The following is a 25,141-nucleotide window of genomic DNA, read 5'->3' as shown; positions in this document are numbered from 1 at the left end:
GTTTTTAACTATTTTTATATAAAATTAAAGGGAAAAATCGGCTATTTAACACATAGCCATTTCAATCGCAAATATAGCATCAATTTAATCCCCAATTAACCCCAACTCAGCCCAAAAAATACCCAGCCCAATTACTACTTGCAACCCGATCCATACCCCTTCCTATCATACCCAACCCGGTCCCCATTTAACCCATTTAATCCCAGCCGTTGATCTACGACTCCCCTCTTCCCTTTCCTTTTTTAATTCAAACGACCCTAAAACCCTACCTCATTTTTTCTCGACCGCCGCCTCTGAGTTCCCTCCTCTCTCAACTCTCTCTCAACTCACCTCAAAACCCTAGCCGTCGCCTCTCACTGAAACCCTAATCTATGGCTTCTCAGCCTCATCGGAAGCCTATACTGGCCTCTCATGGCTTCTGCGTGCTCATTTTCTAAAGGTCCTATGACCAGATCTTGAAGGGTTCCGACCAAGCCTTTTGCTCGACGACTGTTCTCCGGTCGTCTTCAACCTTTGTCCGGCCAGTCATGGCTATTCGAGTTTGACTTTCCTGCTCAGATCGATGGTTTCCAAAGCCTTCTCATCACCTGGGTTTCTTACAAAACCCTAATCTCTAAGGTTCCTTCGATTTATTTCTAGATCTGCTCCGGATCTATGTGTGTGTGAACCTTCTATGCATTTTTCTCGAGTCTCTTTAATTTTTTGCTTCAACTAGGGTTTCATGTTAAGTTATTTCGAATCTCTTCTCTGATTCTCGACATGTTTTACTGTGTTTTGTTTTTGTTGTTTTCTATCTGAGTTAGCATGTTGAAACCCCTAATTTTTTGGGATTTTGTTCGAGTTTCTTAGTCTGTTTGTTAATATTCGTTGATTTACTTTCTTCTATATCTGAGGTAGCATAGTGAAAGCCCTAATTTTTGGGGTTTATCCGAGACTCTGAATCTATTTATTTGTTTATCTGCTTATCTCCTCTAAACTTGATTGATTTTAGAAAACCCTAGTTCTTTGGGGACTATTCGATTTCTTTGAAATTGTTTGTGCAACTCGTCTGTTGAAAATGCAATGTGCTTCAATTCTCTTTTCTTCATGTGACTCTTTTGGTTCTGAGTTCTTACTACCTGTCAAACTCAACTATGGTTTCACTCAACTCTTTGCATGCTTCTGATCTTCTTCTCTATTGTTAAACACTGAAACTTGACTATCATGCTTCGAATGTCTTCTTTTTAGTTACTACTATATGCTGTTATTTTGCCATAACTTGGCCTCACATGTCTATTACTTGTGCAATTCATTTATATACTGAGTCCCTTCTGTGATTGATTCTCAAACTCGTGATTAATTTTCAAAACTTTTCCTTTGTGAAATTCTGATTTTTACTCGCATGTTAAGGGGTAATTGATTCTTTCTCTTTGTTTGGCCTTACCAGATCCTTTCCAAAAATAATTACATTCTTGTACTTAGACTTAAACACCTATTATATGATTTTACTGCTCCTTTTATGGCAACAACCATTCTGCTTAAAGACTGATTTTTCTTTCCTTATCTTGACCCTGTTAGTATCCGTTTGAACAATAATCCCTTGATTAAAGGTAAGTCTTGTGTTAATTGATTCTGACTTGTGATTGTTTCCATATTTGTGTTAAAACTTTACCTATTACCTTATTCTCCACTCGTTTTCAAAATTATAAATACCCTACCCTCTTTTCTTTAAACGGAGACACGAACAACTTGAGTTCAAAATATACACACTTACTCTTAAAACTCTCTCTTTCTTTACTACTACTTGTGATGTTGCTTTGCCTAGCCGGCTGAAAGCCAAGGCTAGAATGTGGACTTGTGTTTGCTTTACCTTTATGCACTTTGCTTCTCTACTGGTATGTCCTAGTTAATTTACAAGCCTCAACAACAATATGTTTTCTTTAATTACTCCAGTTTGTCATTCCTGTCTACTTCTACTCATGTTTCTGTAGTCAAGATATGTTACTAGCATGCTGTAATACGTTCCCTTGTAAATTAATGTTTATCTATGTATGCACCCTGTCAGTCACTTGTTATTTATTTGCAACCTTATGAATCCCAAACCCCCGTATCCCCTTATATGCTTTAAGTTATCGTTCAGAAACATGGCAATATGCGAAGTCATTGTCCATGGATATGAACTGGATCCTTTGGGCCCTAAGCTTTGTCAATTTCCCATCCCTATTCCCTTATTGTGTGTGCTGAGTAACAACTTTGGCCTGACAGTATTCTAGTTATTGCTCAGACCATAGCTTGACCTCCAGTAGGTCTTTACTCTCTAAATGTTTGGCCAACAGGTTTGGTTATGGGTGTGCCAGTCTACTTTATGGCTGGGCATGACCACCAGCCTGCCTGGGTATTCCCTATCCCCTTTCTCTTATTGCACTTGCACTATGCTCTTAGAACTTAGGTTCTGCCCCTCTTGTGTGAGCCTTGCCTTAGGACCCTTGAGCTCCCTCTGAACTTGGACACATAAGGGCTGGCCTTTCCACACTACACAACTCAATTTTCTGATGAACATCTTGGGTGTATGCACTGCCTGGGGTTCCTGAAATCCCTTGGATCTCTGAAACACCCTAGATGAGATAAGGCTTGGAAATCTGGATCTCGGAAGTGGCTCAATCTCATATTATTAGGCCTCAAGTCTGGATTAGGCTGCTCGTATGTAGCTGAGGATTTCTGATGTATTTTTTAATTCCAGTTCATTTCTTTTGGGTTGTAATAACTTGTACAAGCTCGGGGAACTTTAGTAAAAAGGGGGTTGGGATTTATTTTTATGCATCAAGGGTAGAGATCATGCCTATAGGAGTTTGTTATGATTTCTGCAATTTCACACCTAGATATCATGCCTATAGGGTTAACTTTTAATTTCTGCACACACGCCTAGAAATCATGCCTATAGGGTAACTCTTAATTTCTGCAATTTCACACCTAGATATCATGCCTATAGGGTTAACTTTTAATTTCTGCAAATACGCCTAGTTTCATGCCTATAGGTTAACTTTTAACTTCTGCAAACTCATACCTAGAAATCATGCCTATAGGATTCACTCATAATTTCTGCGTCTCCGCGCATAGATATCCTACCTACAGGATTAACTTCCAATTGTTCTATAAAATATGGTCTATAGACTATAACATTCTGCATTTATAAACATCACTAGGCAAACAGTTTGTAGGTTTAATAACAAGAGCTGCATATAGATACCATGTTCCTAGGACCTTTGTTAACGTCCAAAAGGTGTCCAAATCAGCATACATATAGAAAGCATGCTTAAAGGAAATCTCGAATCTGAATAGAGGTAATATTAACTGCTGAACTCGTAATGTCCTGTTAAAATTGGTAACCCCTTTTCAGTATGTATCTTTTTCTAAAGTTAGTATACATCACGCCTAGTTCTAACCAACACTTAGAGGATTAACAATCAGATCGGTTTTTTAGTCAACTGCATTCGAGTAAGCCTAATGTAGACTTTTTCGCCTAAAAATATGTGTTGAACCAGTCCGCTCGTCGCTTTATTTAATTAAGACCAAAAACAGTACGTGTAAGACATGCTAAACTCTATGACTTTTTGCTGGTTTATGGAGGCATATTTGAGCCCTGTTTGCTTGCCTGATTCCCTCTATTTGCACTTATGTGTTTTGGTTGACGCCTTAGCATTTTGTCCTTTGAAAACTTCTAAAAGCCCCAAACCCCTTTCCCTTTAGGATTAGTAGTCCATTTGCCTCCGGGACTGATAGGATTGGGGCGGGTAATAGCATGCAATAAGTAACGATACCATTCCGCGTTTTAATACCTTAACGGGGTGGGAAGGGTAGACATGTAGATGATGATCACATGATAACACTACGCGTACAATTGGATACCGGTGTTGTGTAAATGATCCATGTGATATATAAACCTAGGACCCCCCTCCCTTTTTATTAGTTTGTTATTTTCAGAATTTTAAAAGCTGTCCAATTTTCAACTTCCGCTTCTTTTACTTCTTTTAAGTTGCTTGCATCAATTATTTGACCCCTTCTTTTCTCTCACACCTTTCTGTGATTATAAAACTACTTCCTTCCAGATTTCAGCACTTTTAAATCCTTTTGTGCTTTTTTATTTGCAATTGTTATGTGAGTGGTTTCATCGTATTTGCAATGCTTGCTTGTCTACTTGTTGTTTGCATTTAAAGTCACAATTGTAGCATGGCCGGGAACCACACTAGTGGATCTTGGGGGGTGCCTAATACCTTCCCCTCAAGATAATTTCTAGCCCTTACCCAAACTCTGGTTTTTATCCCAAATTCTTTTCTTAAAGTGTCCTAATGCACTATAATCATTAGGTGGCGACTCTCCAAATCCAAAACTCAATTCCCAAACGGGAATAGAGTTGTCTTTCCTGAATGTCGTAAACCCGATTTCGCGAGGAAAAAGGGGGCATCGGCATCCCACAGAAAGATTGTAGAAGTGTGACAGGTAGTCACTTAAATGATTAAAGATTAAAACCAAGTATGGAGATTGTGGTACTACTGTTGATGTGAGAATTTATGCCTGAAGGGCGCTCGGTTCGTTTGGTTGTGGACTATGGAAGTTCGTTCCGGATTTGACAGCTGTTCTCGTGTGTCAGGGGAATGAGTGTTATTGTGGATCCTTGAAAGGTTACTAGCCTAATGCAGTACGATCAGAATTGGCTTGAGGTCTGTGGATGGATCTAAATGTGAGCGTGGGCTCTATATCAGGCCGGATGAATTCATTTCAGCATAGCGCTCTTTATGGAGGAGTATTCGGACGTTGGATGTTGTTTCGTCGTTGGCTATTTTATGTAATACTATATTGTGCCGTGTGAGTTGTGAAACGACGTGATAAATATCATATGTGTTGAGGTTTTGCATAGCGATGGTGTTATGTGAGCAGGATGACTCCCGAGATTCAGATCTTATATCGCACCTTAGTTGTGCTTGAGTTTAATTTGCGTCTCCCCAGGGATGGTATTATGCACTTAGTGTGCTTTTGGCCGATATTCGGATATTTCGTAGTCATGAGCATTTTAGCTCGGCAAAGTATTTCCTTATACGAGTATATTGTCACTACAACAAAAATAGGTTTTAGCGGCAATTATTTATCGGCAATAAAGTAATTGCCGCTAATTTATTCGGGGAACGCAAATATTACCGGCCAATAAATATTTGCTGGTAATTAGTATATGTTTAATGGCCATTTAAGAGAATAGACGGTAAATATATTATTTTTGTTCTTGTTTTATTTTTCCTCTAAATCCTCTCCCGCTTAAACCTTGTAAAGCCGCTCAACTTTTCAATAAAATATTCTAAATTGGCAAAACAATATACGCTCAAACAATATATTTTTGAAATCGGCACCAAGCATCTCCACCTCCCTATATCTCAACCGATGACCAAAATAGCCGACACCGTCACAGTCGCTAACACCTTCACAATCACCGGTAAGTTTCTGTCTTTATCTTTATGAATCGATTGGGTAGGTTAGGGGTTGATGAAAAATTAGTGTTGGTTAGGTCTAGGGTTTCAATTATCGAAGTATACTCGCCGTCACCATCTCAATCGCTGCTAAGTTTTATTCCGAGCCAGTGCAATACTTTTTTTTGGGTTGTTTTTGCTCAAAAAATAGAATTTAAGACATCTTGTTAATTTTTTTATTCTATGAAATTTAGTAACAAGAATAACGCATCATCCTTAAGATTTACTGGCCATTATATGGAATTTTAAGTTTCATATGTTATAGTTTATGTCGTTGTCCTATGTTATCTACTTGATGTATAAAAAATATAGTAACGAAGTGCTTTTCTATCATTCTTTGTATTTTGTGCAATTTGTTGCTCTATTCTTCACTAATACCAATCACTGTTGTTAGGGACATGTATTAGGTAATTTTTCCAGTTCTTGATAGTCCCAGTCGTCTATTTGGTGTGTGAAGTTTTCAACTGTTTATTCACTTTGAAGTTTAAAGTACACTTTAGCACCTTTGTGCTTCTTATCTAGCTTTTAGCATTTTTGTGGTGAGAAATTGGGATTGCAATTGCTTGAACTATTAGATTCGGTTAATTACAGTTTAGAAATCTCTCTGAGATATATATTGCTACATCCTGTTATAAGACATTTTTTTATATTTCTGTATAAGCAGTGATTCTACCTTTAAATTTAGAAATCTCCGAGCAGAAAAATATTGCACTCTACTAAAATAATATGTTGGTTTTAACTTTATTGTTTGAAGAAAAGACTTGTACATGATCAGTTTGAACATAGCTACAACTTTTCTCAATATCAGGGTTTCTAGAGAGTATATCTTCTATTACAAATATTTGTCTGACTTTGTTCTAATGATTTTTTTTTGATAAGGTAAATATTTAAGCATACAAGGAGGAAACTAGTCAAATGTCTAATTTTCTTTACTATTGCTTAACAAAGTTATTGAGGCGTCGCTATTGTTTAAATCTCCATCTTCTCTTTTTATGTAGGTTTCGAGATTGTTACTGGCATTTTTCTCCTTCACTTTCTTGTCTTCATCGTCAAAGTATTTTTCTTACCAGGTACCCAAACACTTGAGCCTAAATCGATTTGTGATTTGTGATGTCAAGCTATGGCAGTTTGTGATTTGTAGAGATAATTTTGTTTTTTTGTGTTTGCTATATTGTGATTTGTGATTTTTGGATGCTGTTAAATTGGCGGGCTACTTATTGAATTGATTCCTTTAGTTTTCCTAATGTTATATGTTTACTTTTGATTGTTATAAGCTATTCATAGCAGACTATACTTAAAGAAAATTTTGTTAATTTAAGTGTAAAGTAATTCTATTTGAATTGTCGATTTAGGTGAATGTGAACTATTCAGTTTGTTAGCTTCTGAGATCTCTTCGTGTTAATTCTCCATTGATTTGACTATGTTAATTTTTTCCCACATATATTTGTAACTTGGATTATGATCTAAAGATGTTGTTACTTCTTGTTTCGCCTTTTGCACTTTAAATTACCAAAATGTTACTTAATAGTTGATATGGTAGGATTTTTTTTAAAGATTTGTTACTTGTTAAGAAAAGAATGATTTTAAGTTTATTTATTTAAATATTAAATGAATACATGCTAAATGCCTCTTCTTATGCTATTTTTGATCCATTCACTTACTCTTACTTAGTGTTACTGCATGGGATATCCTTTATCTTTTATATTACTGAAGGCCAACATGTTTTACTTTCATTGAGGTGAGCCCTAGTTGTACATCACGTTAGAAATGATGAACGATTGACATTCATTCAGGGAGAAGTACATGAAGTATAATATCGTTAGACTACTTATGTTGATGTAAATGCTGTTATTTATTTCTGAAAACTTGCACAATGAAAGTAGGAAAGTAATTTATCATGGATGTTGAGTTAGACAACACAAACATGTGACTGTATTTCTAGAAAATACAGGACAATTCACTGACATGAGAACTTTTGTGCTCTTTTTCTGAATTGTAAATATGGCTCTTCCACAGTCGTTGTGCTAATGGAATATAATTTGTTGTCTTTCACAAAAAAAGAAAAAGAAACAAAGAGACCAAGTAAAAAACTTTGGAATATTACGTGCTGAAGTATTTGATGATACAAATATTCAGACATAAGGTGCTGCTCACGGTGTTGACATAAAACGGAAAGTTCTTTGTCTAGTTCTATTGGTTCTCTTTCCTTTAATAGTAAAATTCTTAGGACTGTAGGGTGGTTCAAACTTCAATATTTATGATTGTAGAGCTGATATTTTTCAGTAGAGCCTACTATACATAGTGAGCATACAATTATAAAACTGATACTCTATTAGTTAATCTTGAAGACAAGAGATGTGGTTTCTCTTTGTTAACTGTTAAGATGTATGTTTGGGATCATGAGTTTATACTTAAAACTAATGATCAACTGCAGAAGAACCACTGCACAGTTGTACAACAACAGTAGAGGGACAACTACACAATTGTGCAACAACTGCAGAAGGACAACTATGAGTTCTGCTACAACAGTTTTATTTTTTGGGTAACATATGCTTCTCTTGGCTTTTGTATGTATAGCGACCTTGAAGATAGCTTCTTTCAACTTATTAGGACACTCTTCTATTTATGTATTTGTATTTTTGTCGCACAGTAACGGAAAAATCTACATAAAGTTCATTGGGTCTGCATCTTCTGGTTGTGTTGCACATTGTGAAACTATAAAACATCGGCATTAGGATCAATTGCTTACTTCCTTTCATGTGATGATTCTTGATTTCCTACAGCCTTTAGTTCCAATATGAGCACTTTAGTTCCAATATGAGCACTTGGTTGTAATTTTTTGACATTGTTGTGACACTTATAGTAATATTCCTGCTTTGCTAGTCTCTTTCAGTAGCGTAATATATCTGGAGTTAGGATCCTTGATGTCAGCAGATGATTCAGATCTTTTTAATTTTAGGTAATTCAGAAGCAAAAAAGGTTTTAGGCCTACTTTACTGAAAGATATTTGGAAATTTTCACCGGAGAAGACAGTTGATGTGCTGTTTAATAAATGCCTCAAAGTAGCAACGCCACTTCAGGTGAACAGGTAACTCAAATTTTATAAGCTTTAAACATTTTTGTCCTAGTGTTACTGAAAATGCTCAACTTTCTCACGGTACTACTCATCTTTGTCCTTTGTCGCTATTGTTTGAGTTTTGCTCCTTCGATTTTTATTAATTTGTTATTGTATTTGGACTTACTTGGATACTTCTTACTTTTATATATTTCGAAGATTGTGATAGTAGTTTCCTGCCTGAATTACATTTACCTTTCTGTTTCTAGACCAAAGTAATCCTTGAGTATTTGCTTCGAAGTTCTTCCAAATCCATTTTGCACTTATTTCATGTCCTTCAGTTTCGAAATATGAGACATCATATCGGTGATGGTAGTAGAAAAACATCACAGTAATGGTTGAAGGATAGATTTATAGAGAAAACATCACATCAAAATTTAAATTTTGATTGGATGCGTGAATTTCTTAATTCTTGAAAGTTGTGACAGATTTTTAGAAGAGGAACTGTGACAAATATTCTAGAACTTTTCAAATTGAGAAGAGTATCAGATAAATTGGAACGGAGTATCACTAACATCTTTAGTCCTAAGTTTCACTTTGAAAAATCATTTTAAGACCAAAGAAGGAAGAGGATGAGGTGAAATGTAATAAGTTTGTCACCTTTTACGTGTAAAAAACTGTTCCAACCTTAGCTTGTGAGTAGCGACACTATTATCTTGACCCGTTTGATTTAGCAATTGATCACCTATTGCATTTTCGAAGCCCAAAATTACAACTGGACATTGTTCCTAGTAAATTTCTTTTGCATTGAAGATGCTGGGACTGGAATGTTGAATAACTACTGTAATAGCAGTTATATCTCTTGATCATTGATTGCTAGAGACCAACTTCCCATGCAGTTGCACAAGTGCAAATACATGGCTCTATGCCGTCATGTCTCATATTCCAACATGTCAGAATAATGTAAGTTATCAACAGGTTTTAACCTACCTTAGATAGATAAAGAGCCTGGAGTTTCCTTCTTGACACTAGCACTACTAGATACTTAAGATTTGTGCTATTCATTTACAAATAACTTGGTGCTTAACTTTACAAATGCTTAACTGAGCTCTGTTGTCTTTATCTCTTTTCCTCGTGCTTGGAATTTTTTTAACAGTATCTCCTTGTGCCTATTGAAAACATAGTATTAGGTTGTATGGCTGAATTCACAGCCTTGTACAACCTCGAGAGTGCTGTAGTAGCAGGTACATCACCCTTAGCTGCTGGTTTTACTGATTTAAAAAGATCTGCACCTTCCTTATGTTGTCGCAGATTTCCAACATGCTCCTTAACAACCTCTGTTCCTCCCAAATTTTGACTAACAGCTGTAGCAGCCAAATTTTGAGTAACAGCTGCAATCAAATCTGTTCTACTTGTTGATTTATGATTCGTGAAATCTGGAACATTTTGTTTGGTTGTGTAACTTGTATCTCTCTGGGACATTGATGTTCAAATAATAGTTGAAGCTTGACCAGGTTCTTCGTTATGTTAAGACTTTGATTCTTCGTTATGCACGATCAAAAGAATGTAGTTGTTTCTGCTTATAAATGTTAGCGTATTTGTTGTAGATAAAAGGGCAGAGCTTGCTTAAGACGATTCTGTTTCTAGACCAAAGGAATCCTTGAGTATTTGCTTCGAAGTTCTTCCAAATCTATTTTGCGCTTGTTTCATGTCCTTCAGTTTCGAAATTTCTTGCTTTATTTGCTCTACTCTTTTCAGGACAACATCAAGTAAGGCATCTGTTTCAACCATTGATGTATGGCTTGATAGATCTGATCTTTTCTTGTCAAGCTGTTCGTATAGATTCATGATATAGTTCTTTTGAGCAAAAGCTTTTCCTCAGCAAGTCTGTACTCAAATTCATGAGACTTCCTCAATGCTTGCAGTGTTTGACTGACAAAGTATCTAACAGTGATGGAATCTTCAAGATATTTTTTCAATATTATACTTTATCCTTTAACACAATTATTTTATAATTTCAGGTCATACAGTTTGATGTTCGATAATTTAGCAGTCGGAAGATTTCAAAATGATGAGAAGTTGCGGAAATTATTTGAAGACTATCATTTTGGATTATTACTATGATGACATTAGCTATTTGGTCCAAAGAATATATTTTTATGTTTTAAGTTACGATGATATTAATATTTTTGATTAGTACTTCCTTTTGTTTGTTAAGATTTAATAAGATATATTACAGTTTTTTGAATTAATATTAATATATTTTATTATTTGGGTCATATTTTATACAAATATAGTAACTATTATTAATTATTGCCAAATTATTGATATTATCGCTAGTGCCTTTTAAAGATATTGATTTTTAGCGGTAATTTAGTTAAACATATTAGCTATTAAAATGGATGCTAAAAGGGCAAACTAATTTTTGTTAAAGATGCAATTTTTTTAGCGACAATTATTTTGAATTTAGCGGCTATAAAAATGGATGGTAAATAAGTATAATTAGCCGTTTGGATTGGATTTAGTAGCCATTATAATTGCCATAAACAATTGCCGCTAGAGATGCGAACGTTTAGCGGCAATTATTTTGAACTTAGTGGCTATAAAAATGGATGGTAAAGAAGTATAGTTAGCCGCTTGGATTGGATTTAGTCGTCATTATAATTGCCACTAACAATTGCCGTTAGAGATACGAATGTTTAGCGACAATTAGTTTGAATGTAGCGGCTATAAAAATAGTTGCTAAAGAAGTATAGTTGGCCGTTTTGGATTGGATTTAGTAGCCATTATAATTGCCGCAAACAATTGCCATTAAAGATAATAACTTTTAGCGGCAATAAACCATACCTTTTACCAGCTTTTGCAACAAAAGCCGCTAAAGGCTTTGCCGACCCCGGCATTAGCGGCAAAACACTAATGGCTGGTAAAAGATATAGCGGCTATAGTTATTGCCGCTAAAGCCATTTTGTATTGCCGCTAAAGGTCTTTTTTGTAGTAGTGTGTTTGGATTGGGTTGTACGCCGCAACAGTGTGATGTTGAGTACATTCCCCTATATCTATTCTTGTGTGTTTTGTTTCCCATTTTCTGAGAAAGGTTCATAACACCTTTTGGGTTGTCTAATTAGTTGTGTGGGTCGAGTAGTCCTTTCTAGAGTTTGTTTTCCTTATTTATCACATTCGAGTTGGTAGCTTGTTGGCATATTGTGGCGTCATATGAGACTCTTGGTCATGTCTTGGGCGGCTTATTGCCTGAACAACTTATACTGGGTGAGACAAAATTATTGGACCTGGGATCAGCGCGATATGATTTATATAAGGCACATTAAAGAGTGATTATCGATATTCAGTTCAGAATGAGGTAAATGTTCTGGTCAGGAGAATAGACCTAATGATTTGTTGACTCAGCAGTTGGTTATGAGTTTCTACACATCTCTTCCGTCATGGCAGTATTGCAAGAGTTGGAACACGACTTATATGAGTCATGAGGTGTGTTGTGAGCATCGGATTCATGAAATTTCGGCCATTGTCATCAGAGCATGTTATTATGATCACGTAAGTTATGCAGTGCATAGTTTGGATTCAACAAAGGTATGCAATCACGTATTAGTGCATCGCATAGAGATTGATACGGTGATCGTATGATGGAAACTGGCCTGGTAGAGAATTCCGGATGCTGGAATTGGGTTCTAAGGCTTATTTGACTAAGAAAAAGGGAGAATCTTTAGACTGACTCGAGCTAGTGTGCTCAACTGAGTTGTGGTGGCACGGGTAGGTGCACGAGGTGTTAAGTAGTGATTTCAGACAACCCCAGAGCAGTTCTTAGCACGTTCGAGGATGAACATATATTTAAGTGGGAGAGAATGCAACAACCCGACCGGCCGTTTTGAGCTCTAGCACGCCATTCAACGGTTGAGGCCATGAGCAGCTTCATTTCAGGTATTATGACTTGTACGTGTGGTCGGAAGTTAATTTTGGAAAGTTCGGAGTTGATTTTGAGAGAAAATTCTCATTTCAGAAGCTTTAAGTTGGGAGAATTCACTAAGGTATGATTTTTGAGTAAACGACCTCAGAAATCGGGATTTGAAAGTTCTAACAGGTTCGTATGATGATTTTAAACTTGGGTGTATGTCCGAATTGGGTTTTGGATGACCCGGGAGTGCTTCGACGCCTATTGTGGAAGTTAGCATTTTGGAAAAATTTCATAAATTTGGGGTGGAGGTGTATTTTTTGTTATCAATGTCCGTTTGGAATCCCGAGTGGGAATAGCTTCGTATGGTGATTCTGGTATTGGGGGCGCATCCGAAAGCGGATTTAGGGGCCCCTAGGTCATTTTAGAGTCGTTTGGCGAAAGTTAGAAATTTGAAGGTTTTTGAGAAGTTTGACCGGAAGTGAACTTTTTGATATCAGGGTCGGATTTTGATTCCGAAAGTTGGAGTAGGTCCGTAATGTCGAATGTGACTTGTGCGCAAAATTTGAGGTCAATCGGGCGTGATTTGATGGGTTTCGGCATCGAATGTAGAAGTTTGAAGTTCTAAAGTTCATTAAGCTTGAATTGGGGTGCGATTCATGAATTCGACGTTGTTTGATGTGATTTAAGGCCTCGAGAAAGTTCGTGTTATGTTTCTAGACTTGTGTGGGTATCTAGTTTGGAGCCCGAGGGCTCGGGTGAGTTTCGGAGTATATTCAGAGTGTTTGGTGAAGAAATTGGATTGCTGGTTCAGGTGTGATCGCCTTTGCGATGTATTGGTCATAAATGCGGCCATCGCATTTGCGAAGGTAAGGTTCACATTTGCGAACATGGGGCTGCTGAAGGAAAGATCGCAATTGCGAAGAAATTATCGCATTTGCGATGACTATCCTCTTCGCATTTGCGAAGATCCTGGTCACAAATGCGACCTGAGCAGGGACAGCTTGGCTTCGCATTTGCGATGCTTTTGTCGCAAATGCGACCATTGCATTTGCGAGCCAGATGTTGCATGCGACATCTGAGTCTGAGCCAAGGGCTTTTTATTTCGAGACTTAGCCCATTTCCCTCATTTCCCACTTGGTCTTAGGCAATTTTTGAGAGCATTTTGAGAGGGGTTCCATCATCATCAAGAGGTAAGTGATTTCTACTAGTTTTGAGTTAAATACAAGGTTTTTATATGGATTTAGACATGAAAAATTATAAAAAATTTGAGATTTTGAAGAAAAACCTAGAAATTGGTATTTTTGGATTTTGACCACGAATTTGGGTATGGAATTGAAAACAAATTATATATTTGAGTTCGTGGGTTTATGGGTAAAGTTTATCTTCGAAATTTTTTGGAATCCGAGCACGTGGGCCCGAAGGTAATTTTATCAATTTTCCAGCGGAGTTGGGAATCGTTGTAAATAGGATTATAATGAGTATTTGAGTATATATTAATGAGTTTGCATAATTATTGACTAGTTTTGGAGGGTTGGGCATCGGTTTGAGTCGTCGGAAGGGCTTGGGAGCCGGTTATGGAACTTCGGAGGGAGGTAAGTCTCCTTTCTAACCTTGTAAGAGGGAATCAACCCCATAGGTAAAATAATTCAATATGTGCCTCTATTTGTGGGGGCTACGTACGCAAGAGGTGACGAGAGTCCGTGCGTAGCTACTATTATGCAGTGCACAGTTTAATATTATATTGGATCGGGCCGTACGACCTCGGCATGATTGAATTGATTGCTTTGGCATTGATAATAAATGATATTGCCTCATTGGCCTGTGATAAGTTGATAAATGATGAAAATAAAGTTGGAAACCTCCTATTAATAAAAGAATTATTTACTTGTTTCATGCTATAGAGTTTACAATCGTTTTATAAAATTCATAATTTATCGCATCATCGGTATATTATTGTTGGCCATAGTAAGTGTCGGAGTCGACCTCTCGTCACTGCTTCTTCGAGATTAGACTGAATACTTACTGGGTACGCGTTGTTTTTGTACTCATACTACACTTGCTGTACATTTTGTTGTATAGGCACATGTATGTCTAGTGGACTTGTGGGTACTGCGGCGTGGTTGACATGGAGACTTAGGTGAGCTGCATCTTATGAGACGATCCGCAGCCAATAGAGTCTCCTTTAGAGTACTTGTATTTTTTTCTGTCCAAATTTGTATTCCGGACGGTTATTGTATTGTATTTTAAATTCCTAGTAAATGCTCATGCATTTATGACAGTGGGTTCTGGGATGACTATGGGATACTCAGTTAAGATTTAAAATATTATTAATTATTCTATGAAGTTCATCTTTTCTATTAGTTAAATTGAGGGAAATTTATGATTTCAAAAATATTATAATGAGAATCTAATTAACTATTTAATGTTGGCTTGCCTGACAGTGGTGTCCGGCGCCATCACGATCTTTAATGATTTTGGATCGTGACACTACGTGTAAACTTGCAAGTGGCGGATCCAGAATTTAAAGTTAATGGGTGCTCTAGCGTAAATCTAACACTCGTCACAAAATCATAGTAAGGTATATTTATGATTAATTTGGTCTAGTTAATTCGGTTTTGTGTTTATAATCATCAAATCGAAATGAGCTCAATTCAATTTTTTTTGAAAAGGTAAATATTCTGTATACACCATCAAAATAGAGAAAGAAAATTGGTAAAGCTTTTGAATATTTTAACACGTCGAAATTTGGTCTAAACTATGATACTCTTCTGTTTACATAGATAGAAGTAGTACCTTTCTAGCTTTATACACTATCCAAATTCACGCCATGCTTTCATATCTCGATTTATTATCTCCAACTACTAGCTTTCTAAGTTTTTAATGAAAGCTTAGAGTAAATTAATTGGAGTGTATTAATTAATTTAGAAATAAAAGGTTTTAAAACTCTCAATATTAAATTGCAAACCTACTTTCAGACCAGTTTTCTCATAAGTTGGATAATAATTAATTGATTTTTATTCTTATTCATGTGTAAACTTAACTTTTTAAGAAGCACAAAAAGGAAAGAAAAATAAATCTAGTTTAGCCAATATAAATCTAAATTGGGGAAAATACATAAAGAGCAAGAAATGAGAATTGAGATGAATGGGGCAGTAAAAAGGAAAAAAAAGAGTAAGGCGAAAGATAAATATATAGGCTACAAAAAGAGTGGAAAATTGAAGGGGGGAAAAGAGAGCCTTGCTCACACATATGAAATTAGTGATACTGCTCACAACTGGAATCGAGCCCTCGACCTTGAAGGAAAAAAGTGTTTGTCAGACTAAAGCACCCAACATTCACTTTTGTCGATGAGTGCTCATATATCCTTTATGTTAAATCTGTAAGGAATTTCTACGTAATTATCAAAGTTTCAACATAAGTTGGTGGGTGCTTAAGCACCCATAGTGATGCACGTACATCCGTTATTGCGTACAAGCATACGACACAGATTCTACAGCATGGCTATACAATTTTCTCTACTCTTCGGTCAGAGACAGATCCAGAATTTTAAGACTATGGATGTACTATAATGCCTGCTTATGATAATTGATGCTTTATCATAAAATTTTGCTAATCTAAATTTATGTTTGTCTTAAGCTTGTGCATTTTTTGATGTCAAAATGCTACTAAGAATTTAATACCTTATAAATTGAAAGTTGTGTGAATTTTAGTGCTAAAAGACGCACGCAAATCTCAAAAAAGGAAAAAAAAGAAAAAAAAAACGTAGAGCATGTGACTAATTCTTTAAATGTGACTTGTCTTGGGTTTAAACTTGGTTAGCTTAAAATAAAGAGTGAATGGGAAATGGAGGGAAAATAAAATATTTGAATTTTCCTCCTTGACAATGGCATTGTCCCATATTGAAGGAGGAAAAGAGTTTTGATGGGTATATATACAATTTCTCTTCTTCTAACTCTTAAAATATTAAGAAGAAGACAAGCCTTGCGCCGCCGTCGCTCGCTCGGATTCGGATTTGATTGATTAATTTTTGGCACCAAATTTATTTTTTAATATTAAGATTAACGTAATATTATTTTAATCCAAATTGGCCGTTTTTGTAACGGTAAATTAATTTCCTTCGCTTTTTTGATTTCCCGTTTTATTTTGCATAAATAGCCATATACGTAATGGTCATTTTTACGTGAATAGTCACAAATGACATTCTGAAGAGTTGCACCTCTTCGTTTAAAGTCAACATGTTGGTTATAAATAGTAGACCATTCCCTCAGATTTTCCTTACGAAATTCTGAAATCTCCTTCTTTCTTTTGCATTGTTATAACTACAAAGAAAGCAACAGTAATTGTGATTTGCTACCGATCATTGTGTTCGCTGAAATACTGGTGTTTGAAGTACCGCTACACTAGTGTGTAATCCGTTCTATCCTGGGAGGAAATAATCCATAACCTCGGGTACTAGGAGGGGATTAAGTTCCTTAAGGAAATACTGTGACTTCAATGGGCTTAGATTAATTTCTGTTTCTTCTACATTTCTGTTTATACGTTATTTTCCTTCTCCAGAATTATTTGATAAATACAGTATACTAACAAACTTAAGGAACTTAAATTTATATTCTGTATTTGTGTTATATACATTGTTTTGGAAACAAAAACCTGTGTGGTTTTCTACTCCGTTTTGGAGATTAAAGCTTGTTTTCTACTCCATTTGTTTACTTTAACATATATTCATTTTTGGTTTACTATCTGTTATTTGGAGATTAAAATCCTAGAGATTTTCTACTTCATTGGAGATTAAAATCTACATGATTTTCTACTCCAGTTTTATTCGGTTTAAAGATATAAATACTTCACCGTAGATAAAAACATTTGTTTGTGTCATTCTTTTACAGAAATGATGACTGAGAACGGAAATTTACCTATTCCTATGGTGAATGCCAATGCATCGACAAGCCGAACAACGCCGGCATTGGCACCGACAGAAAAGCCCGAAAAAATTTTCGAGATTGATTTCAAGCGGTGGCAGCAGAAGCGTTCTTCTACTCAACGACTTTAAGTCTACAGAAGTTCATTAAGGAAGATGTTCCTGTTTTGCCTGACAAATTCAAGACAACGAACGCTTTCTCATGCAAGAATTACATACTTAGTGGACTGGAGGGCGATCTGTACAACGTCTATAGTAATGTGGAGACGTCAAAAGAACTATGGATTGCGCTTGAAAAGAAATACAAAGAGGATGCCGGGTTGAAGAAATTTGTTGCCGCAAAATTTTTGTACTACAAAATGGTAGATGCCAAGTCTGTTATTGCCTAAGTTCAGGAACAATTGATTATTCATGATCTCCTTGTTGAAGGTATAAGTCAAATTAATACTTATGCTGAAGTACTAATTATATTAATATCACTAATAGAATTTTAGGTCTTGTTATCAATGGAGCATCCAAGTCGCAGCGATGATTGGGAAGTTGCCTCTTTGTGGAAGGACTTCAAAAATTACTTAAAACACAAATGCAAGGAGATGCCGCTCGAAGATCTCATTGTTCAGTTGAGGATCAAAGAGGACAACAAAGCTGCTGAAAAGAAAGGTCGCGGAAACTCAACAATAATGGGAGAAAACATTATTGAGGATGCTCCACAAAATAATAAAAAGAGGAAGAAGCCTTCTGGACAAAAAAGAAACCCAAGCAACAAGCGGTTCAAAAGAAATTACTACAACTGTGGGAAAGCTAAACATAAATCTGTAGATTGTCGTGCTCCAAGAAAATACAAGAAGAAGGGTCAAGCAAACATGGTTGAAAAGCACGAGGATATTGATGACTTGTGTGCTATGCTTTCTGAATGCAACCTGGTGGGAAATCCTAAGAAATGGTGGATTGATTTAGGAGCCACTTGCCATGTTTGTGCTGTTAGAAGTGTTTGCTACATATGCTCCTGTTGGACCCAAAGAGACGGTTTCTATTGGAAATTCTGCAACGACCAAGATTGAAGGATGTGGCAAGATATTTCTGAAAATGACTTCTGGCAAGGTAGTGACTCTGAACAACGTCCTTCATGTTCCTGAAATTAGGAAGAACTTAGTCTCGACTGCACTTCTCGTGAAGAACGGGTTTAAGTGCAGTTTTTGTATATGATAAGGTTGTAATAAGTAAGAATGAGATGTTTGTAGGAAAAGGTTACCTCACTGAGGTCCTTTCCAAATGAATGCAATGGTCGTTGATAATAATGAAATTTCAGCTTCTTCTTACTTACTTGAGTCAAATGATTTATGGCATATACGTTTGGGACATGTCAATTATAAAACTATACGAAAATGATTAATTTGGAATTATTTCCTAAGTTTGGATGCGATAAATCAAAATGTCAAATATGTGTGAAATCTAAGTATGTTAAACATCCTTATAGTCAGTTGAAAGGAATTCAAATCCTTAGACTTAATTCACACAGATATTTGCAACATGAATTCAATACCATCTCGCGGTGAAAAGAAATATTTCAGACGATAGTACTCGATATTGCTATGTTTACTTACTTAAAAGTAAAGATGATGCAATAGGTGCATTCAAGCAATGCAAAGGTGAAGTTGGAACGCAACTTAACAAGAAAATCAAAATAATAAGAAGTGATAGGGGTGGTGAATACGAATCTCCTTTGGAAGAAATATGTTTAGAATATGAAATTATTCATCAAACAACGGCCTTACACGCCCCAATCCAATGGAATTGCGGAAAGAAGTAATTGTTTATGAAGGAAGATGATGAAAGCCTTGTTGATAAGTTTTGGTTTTCCACAGAACCTGTGGGGGAGCCATTCTTACGGCTAACCGGATACTAGAATGCAATAGAAACAAAGACAGGGAACGGGTTACCTACTCTTAACGGGCAAAGCGAGCCCCTTTATTCTTAATTCTTTAATTCAGAATCAATCAAATCTCCCCAAGTAGGATTCGAACCAATGACCAATCAGTTAACAGCCGACCGCTCTACCACTGAGCTAATCGAGTACCCCATTGCAAAATACAATCCATTCCATATGAAAAATAGAAATGAAGGAATCCCAACTTGAATTATTTTAAAATGTGTGGGTGTTTGGTAAAAGTGCAAGACTTGTGGTCAAAAGGTATAGACAAGGAAAAAGTCTAGACTATTTTCATACATACTCTCCAGTTAAATAATTACGTCCCTACAATGTTATTAGCATTAGCTGCATTTAGGGTCTTGAAATTTATCAAATGTTCATTAAGACGACCTTCTTAAATGGAGATTTGGAAGAAGAAATCTACATGGAACAATCTAAAGGGTTTGTGATTCCAGGTAAAGAAAAGAAGGTATGTAGACTTGTTAAGTCCCTTTACGGACTAAAACAAGCGCCCAAATAATGGCATGAGAAATTTGACCAAACAATATTGTCAAATGATTTTAAGATAAATAAATGTGATAAGTGTGTGTACATTAAAAATGTTCCAAATCACATAGTCATTTTTTGCTTATATTTGGATGATATGCTGATAATGAGTAATGACATTGCTAACATAAATGTGACTAAGCGTATGCTAATTAGCAAGTTTGATATGAAAGACTTGGGAGTTGCCAATTTAATTCTTGGTGTTAAGGTCCATAAGACTCCTCAAGATATAGCATTGTCACAATCTCGTACTTGGAAAATTCAAGCACTTAGATTTTAAAGTTGCAAAGACTCTAATTGACATGAACCTTGCACTGGCAAAGAACAAAGGCCAAAGCATATCACAATTGGATTATGCTCGTATGTTGGGATGTTTAATGTATATCATGAATTGTACCAACCAGATATATCTTGTGCTATAAGTAAATTGAGTCGATACACGAGTAATCCATGTCAATCTCATTGGATGCAATGGAATGAGTTTTGGGATTTTTAGAACATACCCAGGACTTTGCTTTGCACTACAGTAAATATCTGCGATAATTGAGGGATACTGTGATGCAAATTGGATCACAGGTTCAACTGATTGTAAGTCCATAAGCGAACATGTATTCACTATTGATGGAGGGGTATCTTGAAAGTCGTCCAAACAAACTTGTATTGCCCTCTCTACAATGGGGGATGCGCCATAGCCTTAGATAAAGCTAGTGAAGAAGCTGAATGGCTCCGAAATTTTTTGGAAGATATTCCATTTTGGTCCAAACCATTAGCCCCAATATGTATACATTGCGATAGTCAAGCAGCAATTGGAAGGGCTGGGAGCGTTATGTATAATGGTAAATCTCTTCATATACGACAAAGACATAAAGCCGTTAGGTAATTACTCTCTAGAGGAATTATCACGATTGACTATGTAAAGTCAAGCGATAATGTGTCGGATCCACTTACCAAAAGGCCTAACTAGACAGGTAGTTGAGAAATCATTGAGGGGAATAGGACTGTGGCCAAGGACAAGTCATTGTGACGGTAACTCAATCTAGAAGACTAGAGATCCCAAGATCTAGGTTCAAGGAGATCAAACAAATTCATTAATGACGTTTCAACATTATCAACTAAAATTTTTGGTCCATTCTCGTGATGAGACAATGTTCTGTACCAAGGATAAAGCATTAAAGCTTTTTCAAAGTTTCTAAATTTGATACGGGGTATATCAAATAGTGTATCTACTGGATGACACATTTAGGAATCACCTATGCAAGTGTGAAAGTGTTAGCCGCTTCAAGGAGAATTTTGCAAGGCTAGTTCTCTACGTACTTATGAAACCAGGCGGTGTTCATGGCTGAAATGAACATAACAATGAGAACCAAAGACGGTTAAGGATTTATTATGTGACTTATGGTTGTCTAAGTATACACCAAAGCTCGACGATTCAAAGATGTCAAATCTATCGATTGACCGAGTATATCCAACATAAGTTCACTACGGAAAGTTCAAAGTGAAACTTACTTATCCAGATGCGATTAATCCTTGCTTGCGAATCACAAAGTTTTTATGCATATTTCTGTGGTATAGCCATTCCCCATTTATGTGGGGGATTGTTGGGTTTAAGATTGGTTAGCTTAAAAAGTGAATGGGAAATGGAGGGAAAAATGAAATATCTGAATTTTTCTCCTTGACAAAGGGACATTGTCCAATATTGGAGGAGGAAAAGAGTTTTGATGGGTATATATATGCAATTGCTCTTCTTCTAGCTCTTAAAGAGTTAAGAAGAAGGCAAGCCTCGTGCCGTCGTCATCGTCGCTCGCTCGACTCAGCTTCGAATTCGAATTCGGATTTGGGTTTGGTCAAATGATCTGATTGATTGATTAATTTTTTGGACCAAATTTATTTGTTAATATTAAGATTAACGTAATATTATTTTAATCCAAATTAGTTGTTTTTGTAACGGTAAATTAATTTTCCATCACTTTTTGATTTCCCGTTTTATTTTGCATAAATAGCCATTTACGTAATGGCCATTTTTACATGAAAAGCCATAACATACATTTTGAAGAGTTCCACCTTTTCGTTTAAACTCAACATGTTGGCTATAAATAGCAGACCATTCCCTCAGATTTTTCTTACGAAATTCTAAAATCTCATTCTTTCTTCTGCATTGTTTTAACTACAAAGAAAGCAACAGTAAGTGTGATTTGCTGTCGATCATTGTATTCGCTGAAACACTGGGGTTTGAAGTACCACTACACCATTGTGTAATCCGTTCTATCTTGTGAGAAAATAATCCATAACCTCGGGTACTAGGAGGGGATTAAGTTCCTTAAGAAAATACTGTGAATTCAGTGGGCTCAGATTAATTTCTATTTCTTCTATATTTTTATTTATACGTTGCTTTCCTTCTCCAGAGTTATTTTACAAATACAGTATACTGATAACTTGCTTACTAATAATAACTATATTTTTTCCTAAAAAATTGAAAAATAATTTAATCATTTTATTGGAATTAAATACTTAAGCAAGTCTCATCATGTAACTTGGATCTTATAATCACATAAGTTATATATAAAGAAACAAATTATTGTGGTTCAAAACAAATACAAATACTTGTAAAAGTGATCAATACGAAATCTCTGACTCCTTAAAATTGTTGCTTACCATGAAGTTTTGGAGAATTAATCAAGTCGGATGTAGTGGAGATGTGATGACCCGATCGGTTATTTTGAGCTTTAACCCTTAACACTGTATTTTAAAACCTAAAATAGCTCCTTTTAACCTTCCTCGATTAGCATGCGTAGTCCGTGTCTTTTTTCGGAGGGCATTTATGTGAAAAACTAATTAAAATATGAATTCATGCCTTAAAAATTTATTTGAGTTGAATTCGGTCAACGTTTTGAGAAAACGGATCCAGATCCGTATTTTGACGATTCCAATGGGTCCGTATCATGATTTGGGACTTGGGCGTATGCCCAGAATTGAATTCGGATGTCCCTAACTCGAGTTATCGCATTTTATCAAAAATTTAAAATTCAAAGGTTTAAAGAATTTATAAATTTGACCGATGTTTGACTTTGTTGATACCGGGTCTAGATTTTGGTTCCGAAGCTTGATATAGGTCCATCACTATATTTATGACTTGTCTGCAAAATTTGGTGCAAAACGGAAGTGCTTTGACGTGATTCGATGTCCGGTTGTTAAAATGAAAGTTCTTTAGTTTTATTGAAATATTCATTTGTTTGCTGCCCAATTCGTAGTTTTAGGTGTTATTTTTGTGTTTTGATTGCACGAACAAGTTCAAAAATATTTTTGGACTTGTGTGGATGTTTGATTTGGAGCCCCGAGGGCTCGGTTGAGTTTCAGATAGGCTACAGATCATTTCGCACTTAGAATTTCTTGTTTTATGAACTTCTGCTGGTTTCTGCCGCTTCTTTCAAGGCTAGCTGGGACTGGGGGCGTGTTTACCCTACGTGAGCGCGGAGCAGTGGGGGAACTGCCCCTTCGCAAATGCATCCTCACCAACGCGAGCCCAGGCTCGCGAACGCGGAGGTGTGGGAAATTAAACCTATGCGAACGCGTAAGGTACTTCGCGAACGCGTTAGGTACTTCGCGATCACGTAAGCAAGATAGGCAATGCTCTTCGCGAACACGTCAGGTTTCACGCAATCACAATGAACACCTGACGCCCAGTGACTTAAATGTTTCAAAATCGGAATTTAACCCATTTTTCATAATTTTTCCATTAGAGCTCGGCCTAGAGGCGATTTGGAGGAGAAATTTCAACACCAATTCATAGGTTAGTATACTTTAACTCATTTTCTTCCATTTGTAACATGACCCATTAATTATTAGCCTTAATCTTTGTTCTTCCATGGTAGAAAACTTGGGATTTAGGAAGAAATGGTCTTTTTTTCAAAATTCAGGATTTAGACCTTAATTTGGGGTCAGATTTCAAAATTAATTACATAATCGTGCTCGGGGGTGAATGGGTAAATGAGTTTTGGTCCGAATCTCGGGTTTTGACCAAGCGAGCCCGGGGTTAACTTTTTTTGATTTTTTGGGAAAAGTGTGGAATTCTAACTTTGTGCATTGTAGTTGACTTCCTTAGCATTAATTGACATTATCGAGTCAATTGTGGTTAGATACGAGTGGTTTGGAGGCGGATTCAAGAGGAAAGGACGCGGTAGAGCTCTGAGTTGACTGCGGTGTGAGGTATGTGTTTGGTTTAACCTTGATTTGAGAGAATTAGGAATTCTTGAACTATGTGCTATGTGAAATTCATGTGTTGCAGCATATATGCGAGGTGACGAGTGCTTATACGCCGTCGAATTGCTTGTTTCCCTGATTTTTCCATATTTTCTTAATTATTTCCTTCCAGGCCTTAACTGTTATGTGCTTTAAATGCTTTCCATGCCTTTATTTGCTACTAGTCAATTATTATTCTCGTGTTAAAAATGCTATATATTCCTATGCTTTCATGACTCGCTGATATTTGCCTTAAATGACTTAATTGTACCCTTAGTTGTCATTTATTGAATTGTCTTGCTGTTTAGTATTTATTGTAGCAGATTCTTAATTTGAGACGAGATTCCTTTCTGTTTCTGCTTCATGTCCATTACTTGTAGAGGACTCTTGTGATTTTAGTTGTTATATTAAATGCACTTATTGATATATTCATACTCTATGGTGGGATCGGGTTGCGCGCCACAACAGGTGAAATAAAGGTGAAATTATATGGTGAAATAAGGGTGAATTTATATTGATACGCTGGGATCAGGTTGCGCACCGCAATAGGTGGAACAAGGGTGGATTGATACGGTGAAATAAGGGTAAATTATGATACGGAATCTGTTATATGGTGGGATCGGATTGCGCGTCGCAACATATATTTATTTATTATTATTGATATTATTACGGTGGAATAAGGGAGGATTGTGTTGTATGGTGGGATCGGGTTGCGCGCCGCAACAGTCTATGTGTTTCTATTTCCTTATTGTGTTGTGTTGGCTTCGATATTTCATTCGAGACTCTAAGGACTGGTATTTCTGGCATTTACTGGTTTTCCTTTAGAGGTTGAGTTATTTTTCACGTATTAACTGCTTTAATTCGTTACTATATTTTCTTTCATGCCACTATTTTTATACTGCATACAGGTTACTGTAAGTGTTGCCTTAGCCTCGTCACTACTTCGTCGAGGTTAGGCTCATCACTTACAGAGTACATGGGATAGTTGTACTCATACTACACTCTGCACTTCTTGTGTAGATTTTGGAATCGGTCCTTGCGGCAGTGCGTA

At 36.3% G+C, this 25,141-nt stretch overlaps 1 long non-coding RNA gene across 2 annotated transcripts; it reads left to right on the top strand.

Annotated features, from left to right (window-relative positions):
- Positions 1-5,289: 5,289 nt before the first annotated feature.
- On the top strand, positions 5,290-10,820 carry LOC109205343. Of its 2 annotated transcripts, none has more exons than XR_002064652.1 (5): positions 5,290-5,461; positions 6,494-6,565; positions 7,930-8,037; positions 8,464-8,583; positions 10,572-10,820. It is a non-coding gene; the product is annotated as an uncharacterized LOC109205343 (long non-coding RNA). The 2 variants fall into 2 exon arrangements; XR_002064651.1 differs by having other exon boundaries at positions 5,292-5,461; positions 8,455-8,583.
- Positions 10,821-25,141: the final 14,321 nt, after the last annotated feature.

The sequence above is a fragment of the Nicotiana attenuata genome, unplaced genomic scaffold (genome assembly GCF_001879085.1).
Source record: "Nicotiana attenuata strain UT unplaced genomic scaffold, NIATTr2, whole genome shotgun sequence".
NCBI classification, from domain to species: domain Eukaryota; kingdom Viridiplantae; phylum Streptophyta; class Magnoliopsida; order Solanales; family Solanaceae; genus Nicotiana; species Nicotiana attenuata.
This window is presented reverse-complemented; position numbering and strand designations above follow the sequence as displayed.